The 25,389-nt window shown below is 45.6% G+C and overlaps 1 protein-coding gene across 5 annotated transcripts in view; it reads left to right on the plus strand.

The window, feature by feature from the left end:
• CMKLR1 (chemerin chemokine-like receptor 1) overlaps positions 1 to 25,389 on the plus strand; it is a 270,815-nt gene that overhangs the window by 104,884 nt on the left and 140,542 nt on the right. The window contains exon 2 of one of the 5 annotated variants that reach the window (XM_069214791.1): positions 15,503 to 15,621. The exons of the other annotated variants lie outside the window; for them this stretch is intronic. The gene's annotated coding sequence lies outside the window, so the exon portion shown is untranslated. The remainder of the gene's footprint in view (positions 1 to 15,502; positions 15,622 to 25,389) is intronic. 5 annotated transcript variants of the gene reach the window in all.

The raw sequence follows: 25,389 nt of genomic DNA on the forward strand, positions 1-25,389 counted from the left end.
TTCACTTTTTTGCAGTTTGTTTAGATTTGAATGGCTTGCATAAATGAATTAATTTTGTTTCACTAACCTTCATCCCAGTTATATGTAACCTTTAGTTAGTCCTCATGATGGTCCAACACACTACATAAATGGGACATCAATGTTGACATATTAGATCACTGATGGAGTTGATCTAGTGGTGTGAATATCCCTTTGGGCATTCTTATGAAAGGATCTAGAGGAGTATGCCTTTTTTGATGTCCTGTTGCTGAGATATCTCCCTTTGTTGTTCTATAATGTTATTTTCAAGGACGATTGTATTTATTGTCTGTTTACATAAGGGGTGATATTTGGTGGGGTTGAGATAGTCATAACGCTGAATTAAGAATTGTTACATTTTTTGTAATAAATAGAAATACAGATTTGGTATTTTGTTCTGTTTAACATTTCTTTCCATTTGAATTCATGTATGGTTGGGGTCATGTGATCTTTTAATTTAATTAAAACACTAACGGACATATAAATTATTGACAATTGCTTATTTTGTTATACTCGTTAACTTAGTCCCTTGCTGCTTTTGAAGGGTACTCTCTTTTTTGTATTCAGTTTTTTTCCAGCCCATTATTCCCAAGACAAATGTTTCCAGATTTCTCCTGGTAAACTGTGTCTGGGGAAAAATGGGAGTGTTATATTTGCCTCAAAGCTTGTAATACTGATGTGGACATAAACTTTAGGGGGGTAGCTTGGCTTGTAAGAATGGGGGGGTTGAATTTCGGATTTCCCAACAATCAAGCAGGGCATGGGTGGTGTTAAGTGGCAGTGAGTATTGGTAGACACAATATTTGTCAAACTAATCAACATTGTTTAAGGACATTCAAAGCAGTTGAGAGAGAGAGAGTGTGTGTGTGTGTTTTTTGTCGATCTGTCGATAGACATCTCACCATACCCGACTGAAAGCACTCGTATACAACTATTTACAACAGAATACATTTTTAGGGGTGGTGTAACACCCCGAACACCCCCCTGAAGCTACACCTCTGCATAAATTGCGATTTGAACAATGATTGGGATTACTCCCACTATTCGGAGAGAGTACTTTAGATTTTTTGCCGTTGCAGTGACTGCCTTTACGCTATCTCAGCCCTCTTACTCATATGTGTAAAAGGCTAAAACCTTTTGCACTGAGCCATAACACTGGTTAGACCTGCTGAAGTGTAGAAGTGTAGTTGAAGTATTTGTGCGCATACCTGTCAAATCAGATATATATATATATATATATATATATACTGAAAAAAACAAAGGTTACAGGGACCTTATAGTTAGGTTCTGAATTTACTCATACAAAATCTTAGAAATTCAGCAGTTACAGCCAGAGTTATTTAAAGTAACTATAACTCGCACCCTAAGATAACTATACCTCGCGCCCCACCATGCACAGTTTTTTTTTCATTAACTTGACTACTAATGCTTCATTTATATTATTAATAATGCTGTAGAAGCTGTCATGAGTGCTATAATATCTGGGGTAATTAGCAGTGCATGGTGAGGGTGTGAGTTACAGTTACCTTAGGACGAGAGTTATAGTTACTTGAAATAACTCTAGCTATAACTGCTGAATTTCTAAGGTTTGCTACAAGTAAATTCCGAACCTAACTATAACGTGCCTGTACCCTTTGTTTTTTTCAGTGAATTTCTATGTATTTTTGTAATTATATTTCCTAACTATAGGGTCCCTGTAGCCTATTTTTTTTTCAGTGAATTTCTATGGTTTTATAATGTAATTTTAATTACTATACAGTAATCCGAAGGCTGTTCACGGCAAGGGTTTAGCTGCAGGACTTGCCCATCTGCCAACCTCCTGTAACCCTCTTTAGCCCCCTATTGCCACCCAACCCCGAGCCGTGCACAGGAAAAGGCAGGTCTCGGCCACAGGGCCTTTCTCTCTTGGTGTGAGAGGGTGTCTCTGGGTGTGTGAGTGGGGGTGACAGTGTCTGCCTGGGTGTGAGAGTGGATGTGATAGGATCTCTGTGGGTGTGAGAGTGGGTGTGAGATTGTCTCTCTAGGTGTGAGAGGTAGTCTCTGGGTGTGAGTGTGAATGTGAGAGTGTCACTGAAAGTGGGTGTATGAGTGTCTTTGTGGCTCTGTGAATGGGTGTGTGAGAGTCTGCTTAGGTCTGTGAGTGGGTGCATGAATGTCTGAGTGGGTCTGTGAGTGGCTGCATTAGTGTCTAAGTGCATCTGTGAATGAGTGCATGAGTTTCTGAGTGGGTGTGTGAGTAAGTGCATGAGCCTCTAAGTGAGTCTGTAAGTGAGTGCATGAGTTTCTGAGTGGGTCTGTGAGTGAGTGAGTGCATGAGTCTCTGAGTGGGTCTGTTAGTGGGTATGTGAGAGTCTGTGTGGGTGTGCTAGTGTCAGACTTTTGATCCTTGGAGTGGTCTCCCTTAACCTTTTGCCTCTGTTTCCCAGGTTGTTGATGTGTGCTGGACTCTGATTTTGCTGTTTTTGTTACTCTGGTCACTTTACCACTGCTAACCAGTGCTAAAGTGCAAGTGCTCCTTTACAAAATGTGTATGTAACTGGATTATTAATGATTGGCATATTTGATTTACTAGTAAGTCCCTAGTACAGTGCACTAGAGGTGCCCAGGGCCTGTAAATCAAATGCTACTAGTGGGCCTGCAGATCTGGTTGTGCCACCCACCTAAGTATCTCTGTAATAATGTCTCGGACCTGCCATTGCAGTGTCTGTGTGTGCAGCTTTTACTGTAAATTCAACTTGACAAGCGTACCCACTTGCCAGGCATAAACCTTTCCTTTTCGTACATGTCAGACACCCCTAAGGTAGGCCCTAGGTAGCCCCAAGGGAAGGGTGCAGTGTATGGTTAAGGTGGGACATATAGTAATGTGTCTTATATGTCCTGACAGTGAAATATTGCTAAATTCATTTTTCAATGTTGCAAGGCCTGTCCCTCTCACAGGTTAACATGGGGGCTACCTTTAAATCTGATTAAAGTGCAGATTCCCGCTGGGAGCGGATGGACAGCTGGAGTTTGGTGTCTCTGAGCTCACAATTTAAAAACACATCTTTCAATAAAGTTGGTTTTAAGATTGTGTGTTTGAAAATGCCACTTTTAAAAAGTGAGCATTTTCATGCTTATACCATTTCTGTGACTCTGCCTGTTTGTGGATTCCCTGTCTGGGTCAGTTTGACAGGCTGGTTGCACCTCACACTAGACAGTGACACAAAGGGAGCTGGGGTGTAATCTGCATTTCCTGATGAGTCATCTGTGCTAGGAGGGAGGGGAGGAATGGTCACTCACACCTGAAAGGGCTGTGGCTGCCCTCACACAATGCAGTCTCCAACCCCTTGGTGAGTGTCTGGGGCCTGGCCTGGGCAAGATTTCACATTCAAGAGAGACTGTGCTTTGAAGTAGGCAAAGGCTAGACTTTGTGTGCCTTCCATCTTGTGAAGATCTCCAAGGGCTTGATTTAGATCTTGCCTCCTGTTGTTTGAAGTCTCAGGGACAGCAAAGGCTTCTCTCTGCCAGCACCTGGAGTCTCTGGAGAGACTCTGCTAAGAGGTGCCCATCCAGTTCCTGGGACCCTGAAAGGAGAAGCTGGCAGCCTAAGAGGAGGAAATCCACGCACAGAACGCCATGTGGGGAAAAGATTGATGCGACTCCGATCTGCAGCTGGGGAATCGATGCGCCGCCGGCTTCACTGCTGAAAATCAACGCTCGCCTGTAACGCGACCAAAGAATTGATACACGAGCTGGAGAAAGGACGCGCAGAATCGTTGACGGAGGCTGGTGAGATCGCAACCTGTGCTGCGCGGTTTTCGGATCATCGTGAGACTCGACTTCCGACGTAAACACCACTGGGCATGTAAAACTACGCAAGACCTGCCCGGACCCGAGAGTGCTGACTGGATCGACGCATCACTCTCCTGCAGAGAGAAGAAACGATGCATGCCGACCCGACTAAAGGAGGAACGACACAAAGGGGGTTATTCTAACTTTGGAGGAGTGTTAATCCGTCCCAAAAGTGACGGTAAAGTGACGGATATACCACCAGCCGTATTACGAGTTCCATAGGATATAATGGAGTCGTAATACGGCTGGTGGTAAATCCGTCACTTTTCCGTCACTTTTGGGACGGATTAACACCTCCTCCAAAGTTAGAATAACCCCCAAAGTTTAGCTCGTGAGTGAAATCGACACATCGTAAGCCCTTTTTGATGCACACTCGCCAGTGTGGGGTTACTTTTGACGCACCCAAGGTACATTTTCACGCTAATAATGTTAGTTTGTGTTTAAAACTACATGAAGACTCTTTTTGCTTTTTAATTGATAACTTGACTTGTGTATTGTCGATTTTTGTCGTTTTGGTCTTGTTTTGTTTAGATAAATATTTCCTATTTTTTCTAAACCGGTGTTGTGTCATTTTTTAGTGTTTTCATTATGTTGCTGTGTGTGTTGGTACAAATGCTTTACACCTAGCACTCTGAAGTTAAGCCTACTGCTCGTGCTAAGCTACCAAAGGGGTGAGCAGGTGTTAGCTGAGGGTGATTCTCTTTTACTCTGACTAGAGTGAGGGTCCTTGCTTGGACAGGGGGGTAACCTGACTGCCAACCAAAGACCCCATTTCTAACATTGGTGGCAGCAGTGGGATTGGACTTGTATTTGTACTTGACATACAGTGATTACGTGTACACTACTGTTTTGAGTGCAGACCACTACGTGATTGTAGGAAAGTACCATCTTGCCTGGCATATTACCCCCATATTTCACTGTATATATGTTGTTTTAGTGTATATGTCACTGGGACCCTGCCAGCCAGGGCCCCAGTGCTCATAAGTGTGCCCTGTATGTGTTCCCTGTGTGATGACTAACTGTCTCACTGAGGCTCTGCTAATCAGAACCTCAGTGGTTATGCTCTCTCTGCTTTCTAAATTGTCACTAACAGGCTAGTGACCAATTTCACCAATTCACATTGGCATACTGGAACACCCTTATAATTCCCTAGTATATGGTACTGAGGTACCCAGGGTATTGGGGTTCCAGGAGATCCCTATGGGCTGCAGCATTTATTTTGCCACCCAGAGGGAGCTCTGACAATTCTTACACAGGCCTGCCACTGCAGCCTGAGTGAAATAACGTCCACGTTATTTCACAGCCATTTACCACTGCACTTAAGTAACTTATAAGTCACCTATATGTCTAACCTTTACCTGGTAAAGGTTGGGTGCTAAGTTACTTAGTGTGTGGGCACCCTGGCACTAGCCAAGGTGCCCCCACATCGTTCAGGGCAAATTCCCCGGACTTTGTGAGTGCACTATACATAGGTCACTACCTATGTATAGCGTCACAATGGTAACTCCGAACATGGCCATGTAACATGTCTAAGATCATGGAATTGCCACCCCAATGCCATCCTGGCATTGGGGGAGACAATTCCATGATCCCCTGAGTCTCTAGCACAGACCCGGGTACTGCCAAACTGCCTTTCCCGGGGTTTCACTGCAGCTGCTGCCAACCCCTCAGACAGGTTTCTGCCCTCCTGGGGTCCAGCCAGGCTTGGCCCAGGAAGGCAGAACAAAGGACTTCCTCAGAGAGAGGGTGTTACACCCTCTCCCTTTGGAAAAAGGTGTCAGGGCTGGGGAGGAGTAGCCTCCCCCAGCCTCTGGAAATCCACCTCTTTTGGGAAACCCTGGAAAAGATTCCCAGGAGGGCTTTTGCCACTGCAGGAGCTGTAGTGGTCCTTAGAGGAATTGTTTCAGGATATCTTGTGGCATGGTCCACTACCACCAAGATAAACCTATTGCCTGAAGCAGTAGGAGGGTCAAGGGGGCCAACTATGTCAACCCCTACCCTTTCAAAGGGGACCCCAACCACCGACAGTGGAATAAGGGGAGCCTTTGGTGTGCCACCAGTCTTGCCACTGGCTTGGCAGGTCACACAGGACTTACAAAAGTATTTTGTGTCCTCTGACATCCTAGGCCAATGAAACAGGGGGACAAGCCTTTCCCATGTTTTCATCTGACACAAATGTTCAGCCAAGGGAATGTCGTGGGCTAGAGTTAGGAGGGACTCTCTGTATTGCAGGGGAATGACCAATCTCCTGGCTGCTCCAGGTTTTGGGTCCCTTGCCTCTGTATACAAGAGGTTGTCCTCCCAGTAAACTCTATGTGAGTCACTGACATCCCCATTTTGCTGTTTGACAGCTTGCTGTCTTAGACCCTCTAATGTGGGACAGGTCTGCTGTGCCACACTCAGCTCCTCCCTGGCAGGCCCCCCTCCACCCAAAAGCTCAGCAGTGTCTGCTTCCAGCTCCTCTGGTGAAGGTTCTGCACAGGGGGGAAATTCTTCTTCCTCAGAAGTAGAATCATCTGTAGAGGGAGGGATAGTGGGTAGGGATTTAACCTTACTAACCCTAGCTTTAGGGAGCACTTGGTCCATTGTTCCAGGATCCAAGTCACTGTGTCCTTTTTGCTTTTTGGCCTGAGCCTTTGTCAAAGCAAAAATATGCCCAGGAATGCCCAGCATTGCTGCATGAGCCTCCAACTCCACTTCTGCCCAAGCTGATGTCTCTAAATCATTCCCTAGTAGACAGTCTATAGGTAAATCTGAGGCAACCACAACTTTCTTTGGACCAGTAACCCCCCCCCAGTTGATATTCACAACAGCCATGGGGTGGCTAAGAGTGTTGTTATGAGCATCTGTCACTTGGTACTGGTGACCAAGTAGGTGTTGTTCCGGGTCTACCAGTTTCTCTATTACCATGGTAACACTGGCACCTGTATCCCTGTAGGCCTGAACCTCAACACCATTTATTAGGGGAAGTTGCTTGTACTTATCCATATTAAGGGGACAAGCAACCAAGGTGGCCAAATCAATGGGGGAGACCACGCCAAGGGTGGGCATAGTCCCTCTCAGAAGAAAGGGGGGTAAGGGTAAACAGGGGGAGTTCCCTAAAGGGCCCCAAACTGATTCCCAGGGTAAGGATTCCCAACCCCCTAGTAAGAAGAAGCCATGGTTCTCCAAAGGGAAGCCAGTGGCAGGTGGTCCCTCGCATAAGTGCTATGCATGTGACCAGGTGGGTCATGTGAGGGGGCACCCCAAATGCCCCAAAAGTACACCTGCACCCACTGATGTGCCGTCCCAGGGTTTGGCCAGTGTAGCGCTTGGGGAGGAGTTGGTTCCAGGTAGGTGGGAGCCACCTGAGGTGACTCTTGTCTCACTAGGAGACCGTGGGAAGGTCCAAAGAACTCTTGTGCCTGAGAACACTAAGAAGTAAAGGCAGTGGGTGACCATCAATGGACAGAGGGTGGAGGCTCTGAGAGACACAGGAGCCAGTGTGACTACAGTGAGGAGTCAGCTGGTGTCTGAAGAGCAGATAGATCGCTAGGCACTTCACCAAGTAGTTGCAGTGGGCAACTCAGAGGGCCTGTGCAGAGTGGCGCAGGTTCCCTTTGAATGGGGTGGCAGGACACCCCTGGATGGCCTCTTTTTCAGCTATACATCATCCTGGCAAAAGGCAGATCTTTGCATACTACTAAGGTGGACTGTGTAGGGCCAAGTGAGCAGAGCTTTCAGGTCATTTGCACATTTGCATACTTGTAGCAATTTAAAGGGAGAAACATGGATTGTAGGAGAAGGACGCCATGCGGCCCCCCTCCCAGGGCTGATTTTGGCCACATGGACCTCATCCCCTGGGCCCAGCCTTCATTTAATAGTGGAGGAGGGCTGCCGGGGCCCCAGGGACCCCATCACCAGCGGTCTGGTCATAAATGGAGGAGGGCCAGCCTTCAGTTAATTGGAGAGGACCGCATTGCAAGAGCACTTTGACAAGTTTGAGCAAACAGTTATGTCCCAGGTGTGGGCATAGCTTGAGCCAGCCCTGGGGGTGGCAGTCCCCAGGGCCATTATTGGCTCCATGAGGAGGGCTTCATGGCCCCCCTCCAACCTTCAATTTTGGCCTGGAGAAGTGGTGGTCCCCAGGGCTGGTGGTCCGCAACAAACCCTGTCAACATGTTACTTTAGCTCTTGGTAGGTGGTGGTCCCCGGGCCTGTGGGGGAAGGGCATGTGGCCCCCCCTGGCATAAATTTCATAGTCAGCCCTGTTGAGATAGCAGTCCCTGGGGCTGTGGGGGATGCTGCGCGTGACTCCCCCATTACAAACAAACATTTGGCCCAGGGAAGGTGGTGGTCCTTGGGGCAGTGAGGGGCTGTGGGGCTCCCCCACATATTTTAACATCATCACCCCAGGGAGGTGATGGTGCCTGGGACTAATATAACCCCTAGGAAGGGAGAAAATATAGAAAAAGGGTGGGAGGCCACCCTTTTTTCTTTAAATCTCGTACATATATATATATATATATATATATATATATATATATATATATATATATATATATATATAATATTGGACTCCATACTGTATTTTATAAAAATATTATACGTCATTTAGAAATTCCATGACCATACAGAGAAACGTACAGCAATGTGTCACATTTTTACTCTACCTTTGGACAGTTCCTTCCCAGACCTGCATTTTTGTAAATGAAGTTGCCCATGCCTTTCTCCTTTGATGAGCAATGCTCTCATTTTGTGTTTGTGGTAGATGAGTATTAGCCTGGTACCCTAAAGTTGTATAAAAAGTGCAGTTGTGACCCAAATGATGATGATCTGTTTGTCTTTGTTCAAAAATTAAAATATATACAATTTGGCTATAAAGAAAAAAAAATTGGTAATCATCTTCAAACACAGGGGAAATCACAAAGAGAAGATTTTCAATGGTTAAAAATATATATGCAAATTAAGCCAAATGGGTTAACTTTAGAAAATATCTGGGGCTTGCAAAATTTGCGTAGTTTGCTTTTGTGCAAATATGCAGAATTATGTAAAATTATGCATTATTATGTGAAATTTAATTCCATAATATTTCACTATATTCTACCGTATAATGCATGTTCATGTTAATTTTTGGCACCGTGATACATGTAAACAAGAGCCTGTGCATTCGCAGTACATTTGTACCTCAAATGATCATGATTTATGCTATTCACTGTACATTTTCTACCTCAAATGACATGTTATAACATGAAATGGCTTTATGGTGTAATTTGGTAATTTGGGGAATTTGATATGAGATGCATAACACAACATTTCTAAAATTACACAGAATAATTTACATTTTGCAGAGGCCTAGAAATGATTTCCACCCAAATTTACAAAATATATGTTTTAATGCGAGAAAGTCAGGAATGTGCCATCTAGATAGGAATTTGGCACAGCTGTTTCACCCAAAAATGAATGTAGCCCAGAGGTTATTGTCAGTTTTAAAGCAAGTTAGTAGCTAATTACAGTTGGTTACTTCTCATTCAGAGAGTAAGTGATTGTAGTTCAAGCTGAACTTTCTATTTGGGGGCCAAGTCAAAAATGATCTGAATATGGTTTGTCCCTGACAGTGAGGACACAAGCTAAAGAAAGAAGGAATACAAAAGCATCTAGTCTTGTTACTCATGGCTGTGAATAATTTAATGATTCCATCCATCACAGTTCGACTTAAGAGACTGCTTACAGTTCAGATGGAAAGTTTTGATTTACTTTTAGACTGTAGATACTAGTTCGAGATTAGTCCAGCCTCCTTTCAGTGCTGTAAAATACACAATTTGATGTTGTTCCTGTTAGTGTTATTTGTCTTTTTGCAGAGTTTCTTAGTGCTGCAAATTGAAGGTGTTAGCATTGCCAAATTGTATTGTATTATATTGTATTATAATATACCCCTTAGTGTTTTTTCCCCATTGGTTTAGTTGGTCATTGGAATACTTTGTGTGCGCTTAAGGAAACCACCCCATGAATTTATTCCAGTTTCTATGTGGTAGATTACATTAATAGGATTTAGGTGTAATTTTTAATGGGAGGAGCAGAGCTTAATTTGAGCCGGTGGTGGGAGTCCACATCTATTTTTTGGGTACCAGCACTTATTGTGACTAATTAGACATTTCCCTAGAGTAAGTAAGGGAAAAACAAAGCGGAAAGAAGGAGAAAGAGAGAAAAGTGTCACAATGAGAGAAAGTAACAGCCTGCAAGAGTGAGATAAAGAGACAGGGACTGTTTGGTAGTCGAATAAAGAGGCATGATATGTATTCAGAGGTATGCAGCCTTAGTATTCAGTGCACTGCTATTTAATTACACCAGCCGCTGGCTTCTAAGCAGAGTGTCGGGCACCAGCACTCTTTCTTTTACAAATTAAGCACTGGAAAGGATGTATGCGGATTAATGAAATGGTCAGCAGTATTAATAAATCAGGTACATGAGACAAGTTATGGTTAAATTGCAGAGGTATGACTTTTAAAGGAGACGTTGGAATCTTTGAAATGAAGCATGGGTAATTTACAGTAATAAAATAATAGGAATTAAGGCAAACATGAAAGTGATGAAGATTAAGATGTGTTCAGAGGGAGGAGTCATGAGAAGGAGGCAAAGTAAGGAGAGTTAAGAAAAGTAAAGACACCAGATGAAAGTTTTAAGACAAAAGCAGTTTTTATGGGAATAGGGAGCTAGTTCATTTTTTAGATAGCACGGAATCTGAGGATGCAAAACCGTATGATGAAACAACATTATGTGCATGTGAAATGGTGCTATATTAGGTCATTTTGATAAGCACTAGAATGAAGCAAATAGCCTATCTCTCCTGAAAGACTACCACTATATCACTGTTTTTGTAAAAGCAGCTAGTCGGCTTAAGAACTTGAAGCCTAAGGTAACGTCTGGAGCCATAAGTAGGGCAATATCAAGAGGCTTAAGCTGCACTCAAAGGCAACAATAACCTCATGATCATAAAAGCATGAGAGAGTATACAAAGGTAAACAATGAAAACATCCAAAAGCAGATTCTGCAAACACTGGAGTAGACATTTTCTAATATTCATCATTACAGTTTGCCTCAGAGTATTGTTAGAAATGAGGTTTCTGGTTGACTAGGGTATGCACCTCATCCAGGCAGAACCCATCCACTCTAGTCAGGGCAAGGGAATTGTTACAGGTCCAAGATAACCCCTGCTCACCCCCTTGGTAGCTTGGCACGAGCAGTCAGGCCTCTCCCAGAGGAAATGTGTAAAGCATTTCCACAACACACACATCACACGTGATGCACTATCCCCACCACAAAGGAAACACAACACCAGATTATATGAAAATATACTGTATTGTACACAACACAATTATTAGACCAAACATTACATATCAGTATTATCCTGCTACCTTAGCAGTTGTCAGAACATTACACATTAGTTACTCTGCAAACTAGCAGTAGTCACATATAACACACAGGTTACTCAGTATTCTGCAAAATAAGCAGTAGTCAGGAAACACGTTATTATACCAAAACACTTGTCAAAAGAATATCATAAACGCCCATAGTAGGAACATTATAAACCATATGGCAAGTCATAAAACACATTAGGATGGTATGCCCATAACAGGAACATTTGCATACATTTATATAGCACATCATAACCAGGTAGGCAATATGCATATTCACCAAGTCCGTAGCAAGAACTTAGAGTGTATATTATCCCTTTAGAGAATAATGAATGATGGAGGCACCTCTAGTGCCTAGAAGACGGAAAATGGGGCCCCCTGCGCTCCTCTGCGCAAAATGGGGGCCTCTGATATCCTTTGAGCAGAGGAGGGCGGCCCCTCCATGGGCTCGTGATCACTGGGGGTCCACCGGGTCTCAACTGGCCCTCACCAGGGGGGGGGGGGGGCGAAGTCCTCCGGATAATGCAGGGGGGCGCCACGCTCCCCCTCCGGTCCATAACGTGATCTCTTGGGGTCCCCCCAGGCCTGCATTGGCCCTCCACTGTTGGGGGAGACCACCAAACTGGCACTGGACCACGAGGGGCCAACAAGGAGTTTGCAGCACGGGCGAACCTCCGGTGAGGTTGCCACACTGCCCGCAGATTTAACAGGAGCCCTCCGGGGCTAGGCAGGTGAAGGAGAGGCGTCCTCCTCTCCTTCCTGCCTTCATTGACATTCCGACCCAAAGTAGGGCCTTCCGGTGCCCCAGGGGTGCTCTACGGAGCGGTCCTTTCCCCTTGTACGCTTGCTCCAGTTTTGGCAAAAGAGGTTTTCTTCATGGCCTGAGGGCACCAGGAAGCACTGTCCACTCGTGCTTGGGTGAAGCAGCCTCCCCGGATCATGGCGGTGATTTTCTCATGCCACAAATCAGAAAGAGCGCTCTCCAAGGCGCTACAAATATTATAGCAGCAGCACTCTCCACAGCGCCACTTCCAGATAACGGGAGAAGCACTCCTGCTGTCTGCAGATCGTCACAGGGGTCAGAGGCACAAGCACCCTGTCCCTGGGGGGACAGATGTCTTAGGAAAAAGGCACACAAGGGGAGGGGCCCAGCAACAGGCCAGCACAGAGGATGTGAGCAGGTGGCAAGTCCCTTACAGTGACCAGGCAAGTCACAGGTCAGCACAACAGCAGCAGTCCTTGGCGGTCCCTGGTGAGTCCTTCCAGTCCTTTGTATCCAGTTCCATGATGACCCCAAGAGTCTCCAAATTGTGGGGAAACATCCCCTATACTTATACTCAGTCCTTACAATGTTTTGCAATGGTAGGGAAAGGAGGTTCCAGCCAGTTACAACTGGTTCTGGGAGTGCCCCCTCTCTCCTTTCAGCACAGGCTCCAAACATCAGTGGGGGGTTAACGACCCTATTGTGTGAGGCCAGGGCACAGCCTTTACAAATGTAGGTGTGCCCAGCCTTTCCCTTCTCTCAGCCCAGGAAGACTATTCAGTATGCAGATGCACCTCTGTGACACCTCCACCCTCCCTGTGTACAGGCTGTCTGAAAAGTATGCACAAAGCCCCAACTGTCACTCTGCCCAGACGTGGATTGGAGTCAAGCTGCAAAACACCAGAGTCAAGGACAGAGAAATGCGCACTTTCTAGAAGTGGCATTTCTGCCATAGTAATAAAAAAAACCTACACCAGTGAGCAGCATTTATTATCACCATCACAACCATACCAATCACACCTACACTACCCCTCATAAATCAGGCAGTACTCCTTACACATAAGGCAGGGCATTTTTAATGCAATTCTATGAGAAGGCAGCACTCACAGCAGTGAGACACCAAGTTAGGCTGTTTGTTACTACCAGGACAGGCCACGCAACCTGGCACATGTCCTGCCTTCTACATACATGGCACTCTGCCCATAGGGCTAGCTAGGGCGTAGCTTAGGGGTGACTTACATGTAGTAAAAGGGGAGTTATGGGCCTGGCAAGTACATTTAGATGCCAGGACCCTGTGGCAGAAACCTGCTCAGACAGGCCCTGCATTAGCAGGCCTGAGACAGGTTTGAAAGTCTACTTCAGTGGGTGGCGCAAGCAGCGCTGCAGGCCCACTAGTAGTATTTAATTGTACAAGGGACTTACAGGTAAATTAAATATGCCAATTAGGTATAAGTCAATTATACCAACTTTAAATGGGAGAGCACCTGCACTTTAGCACTGGTCAGCAGTAATAAAGTGCTCAGAGTCCTAGAGCCAACAGCGACAGGTTAGAAAAAAAGGAGGAAGGAGGCAAAAAGACTGGGGATGACCCTGCATAAGGAAAAACGTCCAACAAGTATTAATTATAAAAATGAAGTGTGGTCCGTTTTGCATGCCTCTGTTTGTGGCATCCACAGTGAGGTTGAGGATGGCTTTTCCTGACAGTGGAAATGTAATGCCTGCATTCCTATGGCTGGATTGTGGAGACCCGGACAATGAAGTGAAGAGGATGTAGACAAGTCTACTTTTAGAAATTCAAAGATCCATGTTATTAAGTGGTTGCTTATTAGTTCATCCCCAGCACTGCAATTTGATAGAGGGTAGGAGTGAAGGATGGAACTCTAGTTTGTGTTGTTCAAGGTGAGGAAGGTTATGGGCCAGACCTGCCCTTTGTCTGTCCCTAATTACTTTTTCTACCGTACAAAGTCTGGCATATGCACCAAGCAAGAGTGGTCATCTACTCTGATCACTTGAACTGAAGAATATTGCATCTTTTTCCCTTTAAGCAGGTATATGCTTAAAATCGAGGAACTACAGACAAATTACAATTAATCAATTCAAAAATGTATTTTGTAAGTCTATAGATGCAATTCCAATGTTGTTTTCTTAAAACAGGGCAACACGTTTGAACATCTTAGCTATGCAGTGAAATGCATTTCTTTTACATTCACTTACCCTCTCCCAGTTCCTTTTAATATATGTACTCGATGTATTTATTTCTGAACAGAACAAGGCTGAGTTGGCTTTGGAAACTCATGACCTCCAAGTCACACAATGATGTCAGTAGTGAGCTTTAATTCATTGAGAAACCTGGACAAGTTCTCACTGTCAAAAACAAGTGATAATAATCATAAAGTGACAACATGATAAATGTCCATGCTTTGTCAGTGGGTGAGGAAACTGGAGCCCCCACCCCCTCCACCCGTGCAACGAGCACAGAGGGGGACATCCTCCGAACTCACTCAGTCAGGTACAGTGCTGAGGGGGGCCCCCTGAAGCTCGGGTCCTCCCAGTCGCACGACTGGGGCTGCGGGGTGCCTTTACGCCACAGTGCTTGTCCGTAGGCATTTTCCTCAACTCTGCACGGACTCTGGAAGCTACAATTCCTGCTGTGGTAACGTTGTAGCAGAAAGAATGACAAATATACTGAAAAAATCCTGGAATTTAATCACTGTCTTGTATTCTGTTCTGTGTGATGTATCATTTTAAAGGGACACTTGAAAGTGACCAAAATAAATTAAGTTTGCAGAAAGGCTTGGAAGTTCAATTGAAATGAAGGAAATGTGTCCTCCCCGAAATCCACAATGCTTGTGGGCAGAATTAAAGTTGACGACCCAGTGCAAGCAGCAATATCAGCCTATCTTGTTGTCATACAGTAGAGTAATAATGTCCCTGCTTAATGGTCCTTCCTAAACGGCTCTCTTGGTGGGCAGCAATTTTTCTACTGCCAGGTTTAGGAAGCCAAAGATAAAAGCAGCAATCGCACTTCATTTCATCTGCACCATTTCGAGCAGGGGAAGACACCATTAGACCGGACGATGCAGGGGTAGGCGGCGCTTTTCTCTGCTGACTGCTTTACTCATGCAATTAATTAGTATTATGCTTTAGCAATGCTTCCTGAGTAGTGGCATTTGCAGCGGGTTGCTGGTGGTCACCGGTTTCCTAGGATTAGATACACCGCCTTGAAAAATAATAACTTTTCGAGATAACTCTTCAATTGAATAGTTCCTGTAGATAGAAATCTTATTCAGTTGTATGCAAGGTTTTTTTGGTCACTCTCTTTCTTAAAATATTTATGTTTCCCATTTTATAGTTCATATTACATATTTTGACTGCCAGGTCTAGCTTTTAATGAATGCAATGCAAGGCAAGCCCAGTGCTTGATTTGAGCCGGTGCTTGCAGGTAGGGACCACTGGCACTCATTTTTGGGGATGACTATTATTATTTTTTCAGCAGATTTTGATCCAGGGCAAGAGAGAAAATAACACAAAAGGGGGAAAGATGGAAGAAGAGAAAATATGGGAAGACAGTGCCAAAGGAGAAAGCAGGGATGAAAAAGAACTCTCAAGAGTGAGGTACTGCGGCAGCGAAGGTCTGTTGGTAGCTTAAAGAGACATGAGGAGGAATAAAGACTAGCAGTCTTGGTAATCAGCACTCCAACCTCTCAAAGCACTGGTTGTGGGCTTCTGAGCAAAACATTGCCCCCCCCCAACAGTTATTTTTTCACAGATTAAGCGTGGGCAAGCCTCTTGCCATCTGATGGTGATGCATGTCTGGTTTGCATGAGTGGTTTGTGGGGAGTCTCAATGTTAGAAATGGGGTCTTTGGTTGACAGTCAGGTTACCCCCTGTTCAAGTAAAGACCCTCACTCTAGCCAGGGTAAAAGAGAATCACCCTCAGCTAACCCCTGCTTACCCCCTTGTTAGCTTGGCAGAGCAGGAGGCTTAACTTCAGAGTGCTGGGTGTAAAGTATTTGTACCAACACATACAGTAACTTAATGAAAACACTACAAAATGACACAACACCAGTTTAGAAAAATAGGAAATATTTATCTAAACAAAACAAGACCAAAACGACAAAAATCCACAATACACAAGTCAAGTTATCAATTACAAATCAAAAAGAGTCTTTAAGTAGTTTCAAACACACACTAGCGCTGTCAGTGTGAAAAAGTACCTTGGGTGAGGCAAAAATAACCCAGCATGGGTGAGTGCGTGTCAAAAAGGGCTCGCGATGCTTTGATTCCACTCATGAGCGTTATTTCTCCTTTCGCCGGGTCGGGCGCGTCGTTTCTTCTCTCAGCAGGAGAGCGATGTGTCGATCTGGTCAGCGCTCTCGGGTCCGGGCAGGCCTTGCATTGTTTTTCCACGCCCAGCAGTACTTGAGTCGGAAATCCAGCCACACGATGATCCGAAAACCCTGCAACGCGGGTTGTGATCTCCCAGCCTCCGTCAGCGATGCTGCACGTCGTTTCTCCTGCTCCGTGCATCGATTCTTGGGTCGCGATTCCTGCGAGCGTCGATACTCAGCTGCGGAGCCGGCGGCGCGTCATTTCTTCAGCCGCAGATCAGTGTCGCATCGATCGTTTCCACGTGCGGCGCTCTGTGCATGGTTTTCCTTGTCTTTAGGCTACCATCTTCTCCTTTCAGGGTCCCAGGAACTGGATGGGCACCACAGGGCAGAGTAGGAGTCTCTCCAGAGACTCCAGGTGCTGGCAGAAAGAAGTCTTTGCTGTCCCTGAGAATTCAAACAACAGGAGGCAAGCTCTAGATCAAACCCTTAGAGATTTCTTCTCAAGATGGAAGGCACACAAAGTCCATTCTTTGCCCTCTTACTCTGGCGGAAGCAGCAACTGCAGGATAGCTCCACAAAGCACAGTCACAGGCAGGGCAGTTCTTCTTCTTCAGCTCTTCTCCAGGCAGAGGTTCCTTTTGTTTCCAGAAGTGTTTCTAAAGTCTGTGGTTTTGTGTGCCCTTCTTATGCTGAATTTCGTCTTTTTTGAATGTGAAATCCTGCCTTGCCCAGGCCAGGCCTCAGACACTCACCAGGGGGTTGGAGACTGCATTGTGTGAGGGCAGGCACAGCCCTTTCAGGTGTGAGTGACCACTCCTCCCCTCCCTCCTAGCACAGATGGCTCATCAGGAAATGCAGACTACACCCCAGCTCCTTTTGTGTCACTGTCTAGTGTGAGGTGCAACCAGCCCAACTGTCAAACTGACCCAGACAGGGAATCCACAAACAAGCAGAGTCACAGAAATGGTATAAGCAAGGAAATGCTCACTTTCTAAAAGTGGCATTTTCAAACACACAATCTCAAAATCAACTTTACTAAAAGATGCATTTTTAAATTGTGAGCTCAGAGACCCCAAACTCCACATGGCCATCCGCTCCCAAAGAGAATCTACACTTTAATCAGATTTAAAGGTAGCCCCCATGTTAACCTGTGAGAGGGTCAGGCCTTGCAACAGTGAAAAACTAATTTAGCAATATTTCACTGTCAGGACATATAAAACACATTACTGTATGTCCTACCTTAACCATACATTGCACCCTGCTCTTGGGGCTACCTAGGACCTACCTTAGGGGTGTCTGACATGTAAGAAAAGGGAATGTTTAGGCCTGGCAAGTGTGTACACTTGCCAAGTCGAATTTACAGTTAAAACTGCACACACAGACACTGCAGTGACAGGTCTGAGACATGATTACAGAGCTACTTATGTGGGTGGCACAGCCAGTGCTGCAGGGCCACTAGTAGCATTTGATTTGCAGGCCCTGGCACCTCTAGTGTGCTTTACTAGGGACTTACTAGTAAATCAACTATACCAATCATGGATAAACCAATCAACAATACAATTTACACAGAGAGCATATGCACTTTAGCACTGGTTAGCAGTGGTAAAGTGCTCAGAGTTCAAAACCCTACAGCAACAGGTCAGAAAAAATAGGAGGCAGGAGGCAAAAAGATTGGGGATGGTCCTGCATAGGCAAAACAGTCCAACACTCAGGTTGTGAGTAGACTTACTGATAGCATACACAAGCATGTATCAGCTCAGCATGTATCAGCTCAGATAACGTGCAGAATGTATATAGTCATGTAGGCATTTTGGACCCTGCAAGTTTTGCAATTGAAAACAGCCATACTTTTCGCTGACCCATCCAGTTGAAGGAACCACCAATCATTGTCTAGGGCGAGAGAGTGCTGAAGTCCCCTGCTAACAATGGCGTTGGGTACTGGGTTTGTGACATAAAATTGACCTTCTATGCATCATTGACTCTCTGGATTCATGTAGGTGAGCAGTTAACTCTAGTTCAAAGGAGGTTGTTTAGGACTGAGTTTAGGAATACGAACACATGTTTCACATTTGCATTGATGGTACTACTGTGCATCACAGACTGGCGCATTGTTAAATACTCAGCATGTCAATAATATCTCAAAATTGCACAATTACATGAACGTTAGTAATTGAGAGTCAAATGGTAAAACACACACAAAACTCTACACCATAAAAAAGTATTGTAATACAAAACGGTAATAAATCCAGGGCATTGGCTATGAGCAACAAATTAAGGGCCATACCTACGAAAGCATCTTTGTGATCAGAAATGGCCTGATTTGGTAACATGTTACTCAATCACAATTTTAGTTTAGTGATTCGGTATTTGGAAGGGACATGCCCCTTCCAAATACCGAATTGCAGTGGTATGTAATGTTTTCAACCGAATTACCCTTGCAAAACATTCATTTTTTACCAACACCTCAAGGGTAGTTGTAATCATTCACAAATGGGAAGGAGTCTCCATGTGACCCATTCCCCTCTGTGACTGTTGAAATCAATATTTATAGGAGCAGGCACTGGTCCGATGGATCACTGCCAGCCCTTAAAATATGAAACCTAAACGTTTCATTATATTTTTGGAAATGTTTCTTGTTTTCCCCTAAGAAATGTAGGCTACATTTTTTTTTTTTTAAAGAATGCTTTATTAAAAATCAATCACAGACGTGGTGGTCTGCTGACCCTAGCAGGCCACAATCCCTGTGACCCACCTTATAAATATTCAAGAGATAGGCCTATTTGCGACCACATTAGGAATCGCTAAAGGAAACTCAATGTACTTCTTACATTAGGAATAGCAATATCCTAATTGTGATTCACAGAAAATCGCAATTTGGTAATCACTATTCCTAAAATGTGTGCATATGACCCCACATTTCTAATCACTAACTGGTCTCAAACACAAGGTAATCTCTGAAAACAAGGAAACATAGTATCAGCATATCTTCCATGTTCATGGAGTGGTTCAAGCAATTTCACAAACATGATTTGTATTTTCTTTCCACTCCAAACACAACAATGTAGCATCACAACCTTTTGGTAAAAACTGAGTTACCTTGTTACATTTGGCCAGTTTTTACTGTTTGCAATCTTGTTGATCACACCAAAAATAAGATGAAATCAAGAAAACACAAGTGAAATTGAAATACAGTGTAAGGATAATAAGCAAATTAAATGGAAAGGCTTTCAGAGCAGTATACCCATCCTCTAAATTTAATGATTGGCGATGATGGTCCTTTAAAAAGGGGTGTCCCATGGTTGCGGGCCTTGGAGGCTTAAGGTCAAATGATCCTCACTCAGAGGATGTCTCAATGATGAAGGGATGAAGATCACAGTCAGGTCTACCAGCAATGATGTGTAATCTCATGGGTGCTAACAGCAGTTGCACATCATTGCCAATTCATTAAACTCATAGGGAGTTGTGAAAAATCCAGACCTGACTAAAGAAGTGAGTGTATCAAATAGGCAACACTAGATTAGTGCAAAGCTAGGGAAAGTCTGAGTTCCAGATATAATTCTTCAATTGCATTTCTCAAGTATATAGCTACATCGTGTAGTGTGTGAGTATTCACAACTGTGGATATTGTGTAGAAATTGCCTCTAGGCTACTAAGGCACCAAAAAACAACTACTGAAAAACCTAATCAGTTATTTGGAGAAAAGTATGTTCTTAATCACTTTTTACAACTTGTCACAGTCGGTTTTAAAGCAAAACCTGGAAAACCATGATGCATCAACATACATTGCCAATGTATTCCCGAAGTGCCTGATCTATATAAAGATCTGAAATGGGTAAGATCACCTCAGCCCAACTTCTGTTTGGTTTGCCTTCCTTTTTTAATAAGTGCTTCAGAGAAGAGGCTATTGGACGATGGAGAGACATAACAGATCTGAACAGTGACCGCAAAACCTGATTCAATAGGCGACAAACGAACTGGTGTTAAGTTGCTAAGTACCCACATTGGCGCTGGATTATCAGAGCCAAAGCAGTGGGGTAACCCTGGCTCATATGAGGCTGCTTTTTAATCTTCTGCCCAGCGTCCTAGTAACTTATTGAGTGCCATTGCACATTGCCACTTTAGATTTGGGCCACCGCCATCAAACTGCTCTGATGCATAAGCTTTATCATTAAATGTACATGTTCGCTTTGTATCCATCTGCAGGCCTTGCACAATGTCACCTTTCCTTGGGGTTTAACCTCTTCTGTGCCTTGGACGAGATGATCTTGTCCAAGGCTACAGTTCCCCTGTGCCTTGGACGAGATCATCTCGTCCTAGGCACAGGGGAACTTGGGGGCGCGCTAGCGCGCCCCCCCGTGCACCCACCTCCCCCCCCCAGGCGGGGATGGAAGGGGAAGACCTTCCCCTTCCACCCCCGCCCCCCCCCCCACGGCAATCCGATGACGTCAGCGCGCGCACAGCGCGCTGACGTCATCTAGTGTTGCCGGGCGCGCTGGAAGCCATTTGCTTCCAGCGCGTCTACCGAGGAGGACACGAAAGGTGAGTCCTCTTCGTTTTTGGGGGTCGGGGGTGGTGGGAAACAGACACGGGGGAAAGGAAAGGGTTTTTCCTTTCCCCCGGTGCCTGTTTTCATTAGATTCCTGCTCCACGATCGCGGGCAGAGCCCGCGATCGTGGAGCAGGAATCTCCACTAGCCACCAGGGATTTATTTTTTTCAATATTTTGGGGGCGACCCCTTGGGCAAGGGTCGCCCCCCCCGGGGGCAATTATTTTTAGTATTTCGCCCCCCCCTGGGGGCAGATCCGCCGTTTTTTCGGCGGATCTGCCCCCAGGGGGGGGCGAAAACCACTAGACACCAGGGATAGTGTTATTTTGCCATCATTTTGGGGGCGACCCCTTGGGCAAGGGTCGCCCCCCCCCGGGGGCAATTTTTTTTTGTATTTCGCCCCCCCCTGGGGGCAGATCTGCCGATTTTTCGGCGGATCTGCCCCCAGGGGGAGGCGAAAACCACTAGACACCAGGGAAAATGTATTATATTTTGGGGGCGACCCCTTGGGCAAGGGTCGCCCTCCCCCGGGGGCATTTTTTTATTGTATTTCGCCCCCCCCTGGGGGCAGATCTGCCGATTTTTCGGCGGATCTGCCCCCAGGGGGGGCGAAAACCACTAGACACCAGGGATATAGTATTTTATGTTTATTTTGGGGACGACCCCCTTGGGCAAGGGTCGCCCCACCCCGGGGGCAATTTTTTTTTGTATTTCGCCCCCCCCCTGGGGCAGATCCGCCGAATTTTCGGCGGATCTGCCCCCGGGGGGGGCGAAAACCACTAGACACCAGGGATTTTATATTTTGTGTATGTTTTGGGGGCGACCCCTTGGGCCAGGGTGGCCCCCCGGGGAATTTTTATTTGTATTTAGCCCCCCCCCCCGGGGGGCAGATCCGCTGATTTTTTGGCAGATCTGCCCCCGAGGGGGGTTGAAAACCACTAGACACCAGGGATTTATTTTTATTGTAAAGTTTTTTTTGGGGGGGCGACCCTTTGGGCAAGGGGCGTCCCACTGGGGGACACATTTTTTAGTATTTGCCCCCCCCCCTCCCCCCACGGGGGCAGATTGCCAATTTTTGGGCTGATCTGCCGCCGGGGGGGGCGGGGGGGCAAAATCCACTAGACACCAGGGATTTTGTTTTTGTTGTTTATTTTGAGGGCAACCCCTTGGGCAAGGGTCTCTCCCCTGGGGAGTTTTTTTTTTCTGTTTCGGCCCCCCGATGGCAGACCAGTCATTTTTTGGACGATCTGGCCCCGGGGGGGTGGAAGCACACTAGGCGCCAGGGATTGTGTGGTGTGTGTGTAATTTTGTAGGCCCATCTGCCCCCAAGGAGGGCAGAAACCACCAATACGGCAGGGATTTTTTTGTTTTGTGCTGGGGGTGCCCCCTTTGGGAAGGGTTGCCCCCTAAAAGGGGGCACAGAGGTGTTGCCCATTTCGGCTAATTTTTTTACGCCCATCTACCCCCGAGGGGGGGCAGGATCCACTTAGGTACCAGGGACAACTTCTAAGTTCTTGGTGGTGGGGTGTTTGTCAACAGGCAAAGTATTTGTATTTGTGATTATAACAATTTATTTCTTCTTTTTCTTCTAGTTCAACGCTTTTGCTTCCTTTGCTGTGGATCTTAGCGGTTTTGGCAGTAGTTGTCCAGTGGTTTGCATAGCTGCATGTTTTAGGTAAGTGAAAGCAATTTACTCCAAAGGAGTATTGTTGACATGCATGAATGACATGTTTGTAGGTGGTGTACTAAATGCAGTATTGTGTGTTTGACATTGTCCTTAGATTTGAGCACAGTGATGTTTGTGTTGTCATATGTCTAATTTGCTTTTTTCTTTTTTCTTTTTAGTGGGATATCATTGGTGATTGCTGTGTCTGTGCAGAGTAGTTGCTTGGTGAGTAGCTATTTCAGGCAACTGAGTGGTATAGTTTTTTGTAGTACATAACTCTTTGTGATAAAGCTACACTTTGTTTATTACTTATTTTAGTGCTAGTTGTTGTTGGCAATCCATTTGTTGTTAGGATCATGGCTAGCCGCAAAGTGACCGCTCAGCAGGTTGTTCGCATGCTCTTTGAGTCGTCTTCAGACCATGATTACGACACTGACTCTGCATCTGAGGCAGAGGAGGAAGCAGGAGATTCTGGAAGTGAGTTTTCTGTCCAAGAGTATTCTTCTGATGAGGAAGCTACTCTCAGTGCAGATGAAGGGCCTGAGTTAGAGGAGGACATTGATGTGCCAAGAGTGCAGCAGCCTGGGGCTGAAGGGTTTCCCATTAGAAGACCTGACACCTGGATTGCCCCAAACATGGAGCAGCCACAGTTACCTGCATTTACTAGTCTCCCAGGGTGTAGAGTTAATACGGAAAACTTTCTGCCTGTCCATTTCTTTCACTTGTTTATGGACGATGTATTTTTGGAAGAGATTGTGGAGCAGACAAATGTGTATGCAGAGCAATATTTGCGGGACAACGCTGCCAGACTTAAGCCTCAGTCTAGAGCTACTCATTGGGTTCCCACATATCTGGAAGAGATGAAAAGGTTTTTAGGTTTGTCTTTTTTGATGGGGTTGATCAGGAAGCCGTCACTGGCTTCTTATTGGTCTACTAGTCCCTTGATGGCAACTGCTATATTTCCTGCAACTATGACACGTAATCGGTATTTGCTTCTTCTTCGTATGCTGCATTTTGTAGACAATGCTTTAGCCTTGCCACGAGATCACCCTGATTGTGACCGCCTTTTTAAGATTAGGCCTGTCCTTGATCATTTTGTGGATCGGTTTTCAGAGGTCTATGTTCCAGGCAAAGAGATAAGTGTGGACGAGTCTTTGGTACTTTTCAAGGGGCGTTTAGTTTTTAAGCAGTACATCCCTAGTAAGAGGGCACGGTATGGGATTAAATTGTATCTGCTGTCAGAAAGCAGTACAGGATATGTTTATAATTTCCGGGTCTACACTGGTAGGGATTCCAGTAATGACCCTCCTGGTTGTCCGGCCACTTTTGGAGTTAGCGAAAAAATTGTGTGGGAACTTGCTAGACGGCTGTTTAACAAAGGTCACCATTTGTACGTAGATAATTTCTACACTGGAGTGCAGTTGTTCAAGGAGTTGTTTAGGGTGGACACTGTTGCTTGTGGCACAATCCGTTCTAACCGCAAAGGCTATCCAAGGGAGCTTGTCTGTAAAAAACTTGAGAGGGGACAGTGCAGTGCCTTGCGGAATAATGAGCTGTTAGCTATGAAATTTTCAGACAGGAGGGATGTGTACATGCTATCGACCATCCATGATGAGAGTACTTCCCCTGTGGCTGTTTGGGGTCAGGTTGCGGAAGTGCGCAAACCTGCGTGCATTTTGGACTACAATAGGCACATGGGTGGTGTTGATAGAGTAGATCAGAGGTTGGAACCTTACACTGCTCTTCGTAAGTCCTATGTGTGGTATAAAAAGTTGGCCCTACATTTATTTCATTTGGCAACTTTTAATGCCTTTATTGTATACAAGGATTGTTCACCTGAGTCAAGGATGACTTTTGTTAAATTTCAGGAGTCGGTGATAGAAAGCCTTATTGTGGTGGAACCGGCAAGAGTTCCTAGAGTAGAAGTGGTGGAGGATGTGGCTAGATTGAAAGATCGGCACTTTCCAGATCACATTCCTCCCACTCCCAAAAAAGACATGCCCACAAAGAAATGTAGAGTATGTGCCCGGAGATCAATCCGGAGGGAGAGCCGGATGTACTGCCCCGAATGCCCTTCAAAGCCTGGGCTGTGTGTGCCTAGCTGTTTTAGAAGTTACCACACAAGGAAAAACTTTTGGGAAATACCGTGAGCGTAAGCTGTCTGTTTTATATTTTCCACGGTTGGCATCTGTCGTGTATTTAGTTTGAGGTTTTGTGTTTGTAGTTTTGTGCCTATTTTATAATTAGTAGTTTATTTGTTGTTTATAAATAAAAAAAAGTGATTGCGGTGTGCGTGGGGTGGCGCTTGGCTGGCGGTGTGCGTGGGGTGGCGGTGTGCGTGGGGTGGCGCTTGGCTGGCGGTGTGCGTGGGGTGGCGCTTGGCTGGCGGTGTGCGTGGGGTGGCGCTTGGCTGGCGGTGCCAGCCAAACGGCAGTCCACACTCCCATCAGCTGGTGTGATTCTTGTATCAGGCATGTGGCGTATGTAAGTGATGGGCCCTTGAGTGGCGCGGTCTGTCGATGTGAGTGTTGTAATGTGCTGGGCCCGTGGCTGGCGGTGTGAATGGTCTTGTGCGTGTCATGTATGAAAGGTGTGTGAATGGACTGTAAAGCGGTTGGTGCCTTGTCGCGGCTTTACAGCTCACGAGCTGTGAGTCATTGGTTCACTTTTTTGCCTTTCAGTTATTAGCAGTGCATTTCATTTTTGTGAAATCTCTTGTTAATAAAATTTGATCCACTGAACCATCACTCACCCTCGTGCCAAATCCAACCAGTATGTGTTGTAAAAAATGACAAAACCTGCTCCGCTGTAATCAGGCGTCGCAGCACACCTGTGAC

Source organism: Pleurodeles waltl, chromosome 11 (genome assembly GCF_031143425.1).
Source record: "Pleurodeles waltl isolate 20211129_DDA chromosome 11, aPleWal1.hap1.20221129, whole genome shotgun sequence".
Classification (NCBI taxonomy): domain Eukaryota; kingdom Metazoa; phylum Chordata; class Amphibia; order Caudata; family Salamandridae; genus Pleurodeles; species Pleurodeles waltl.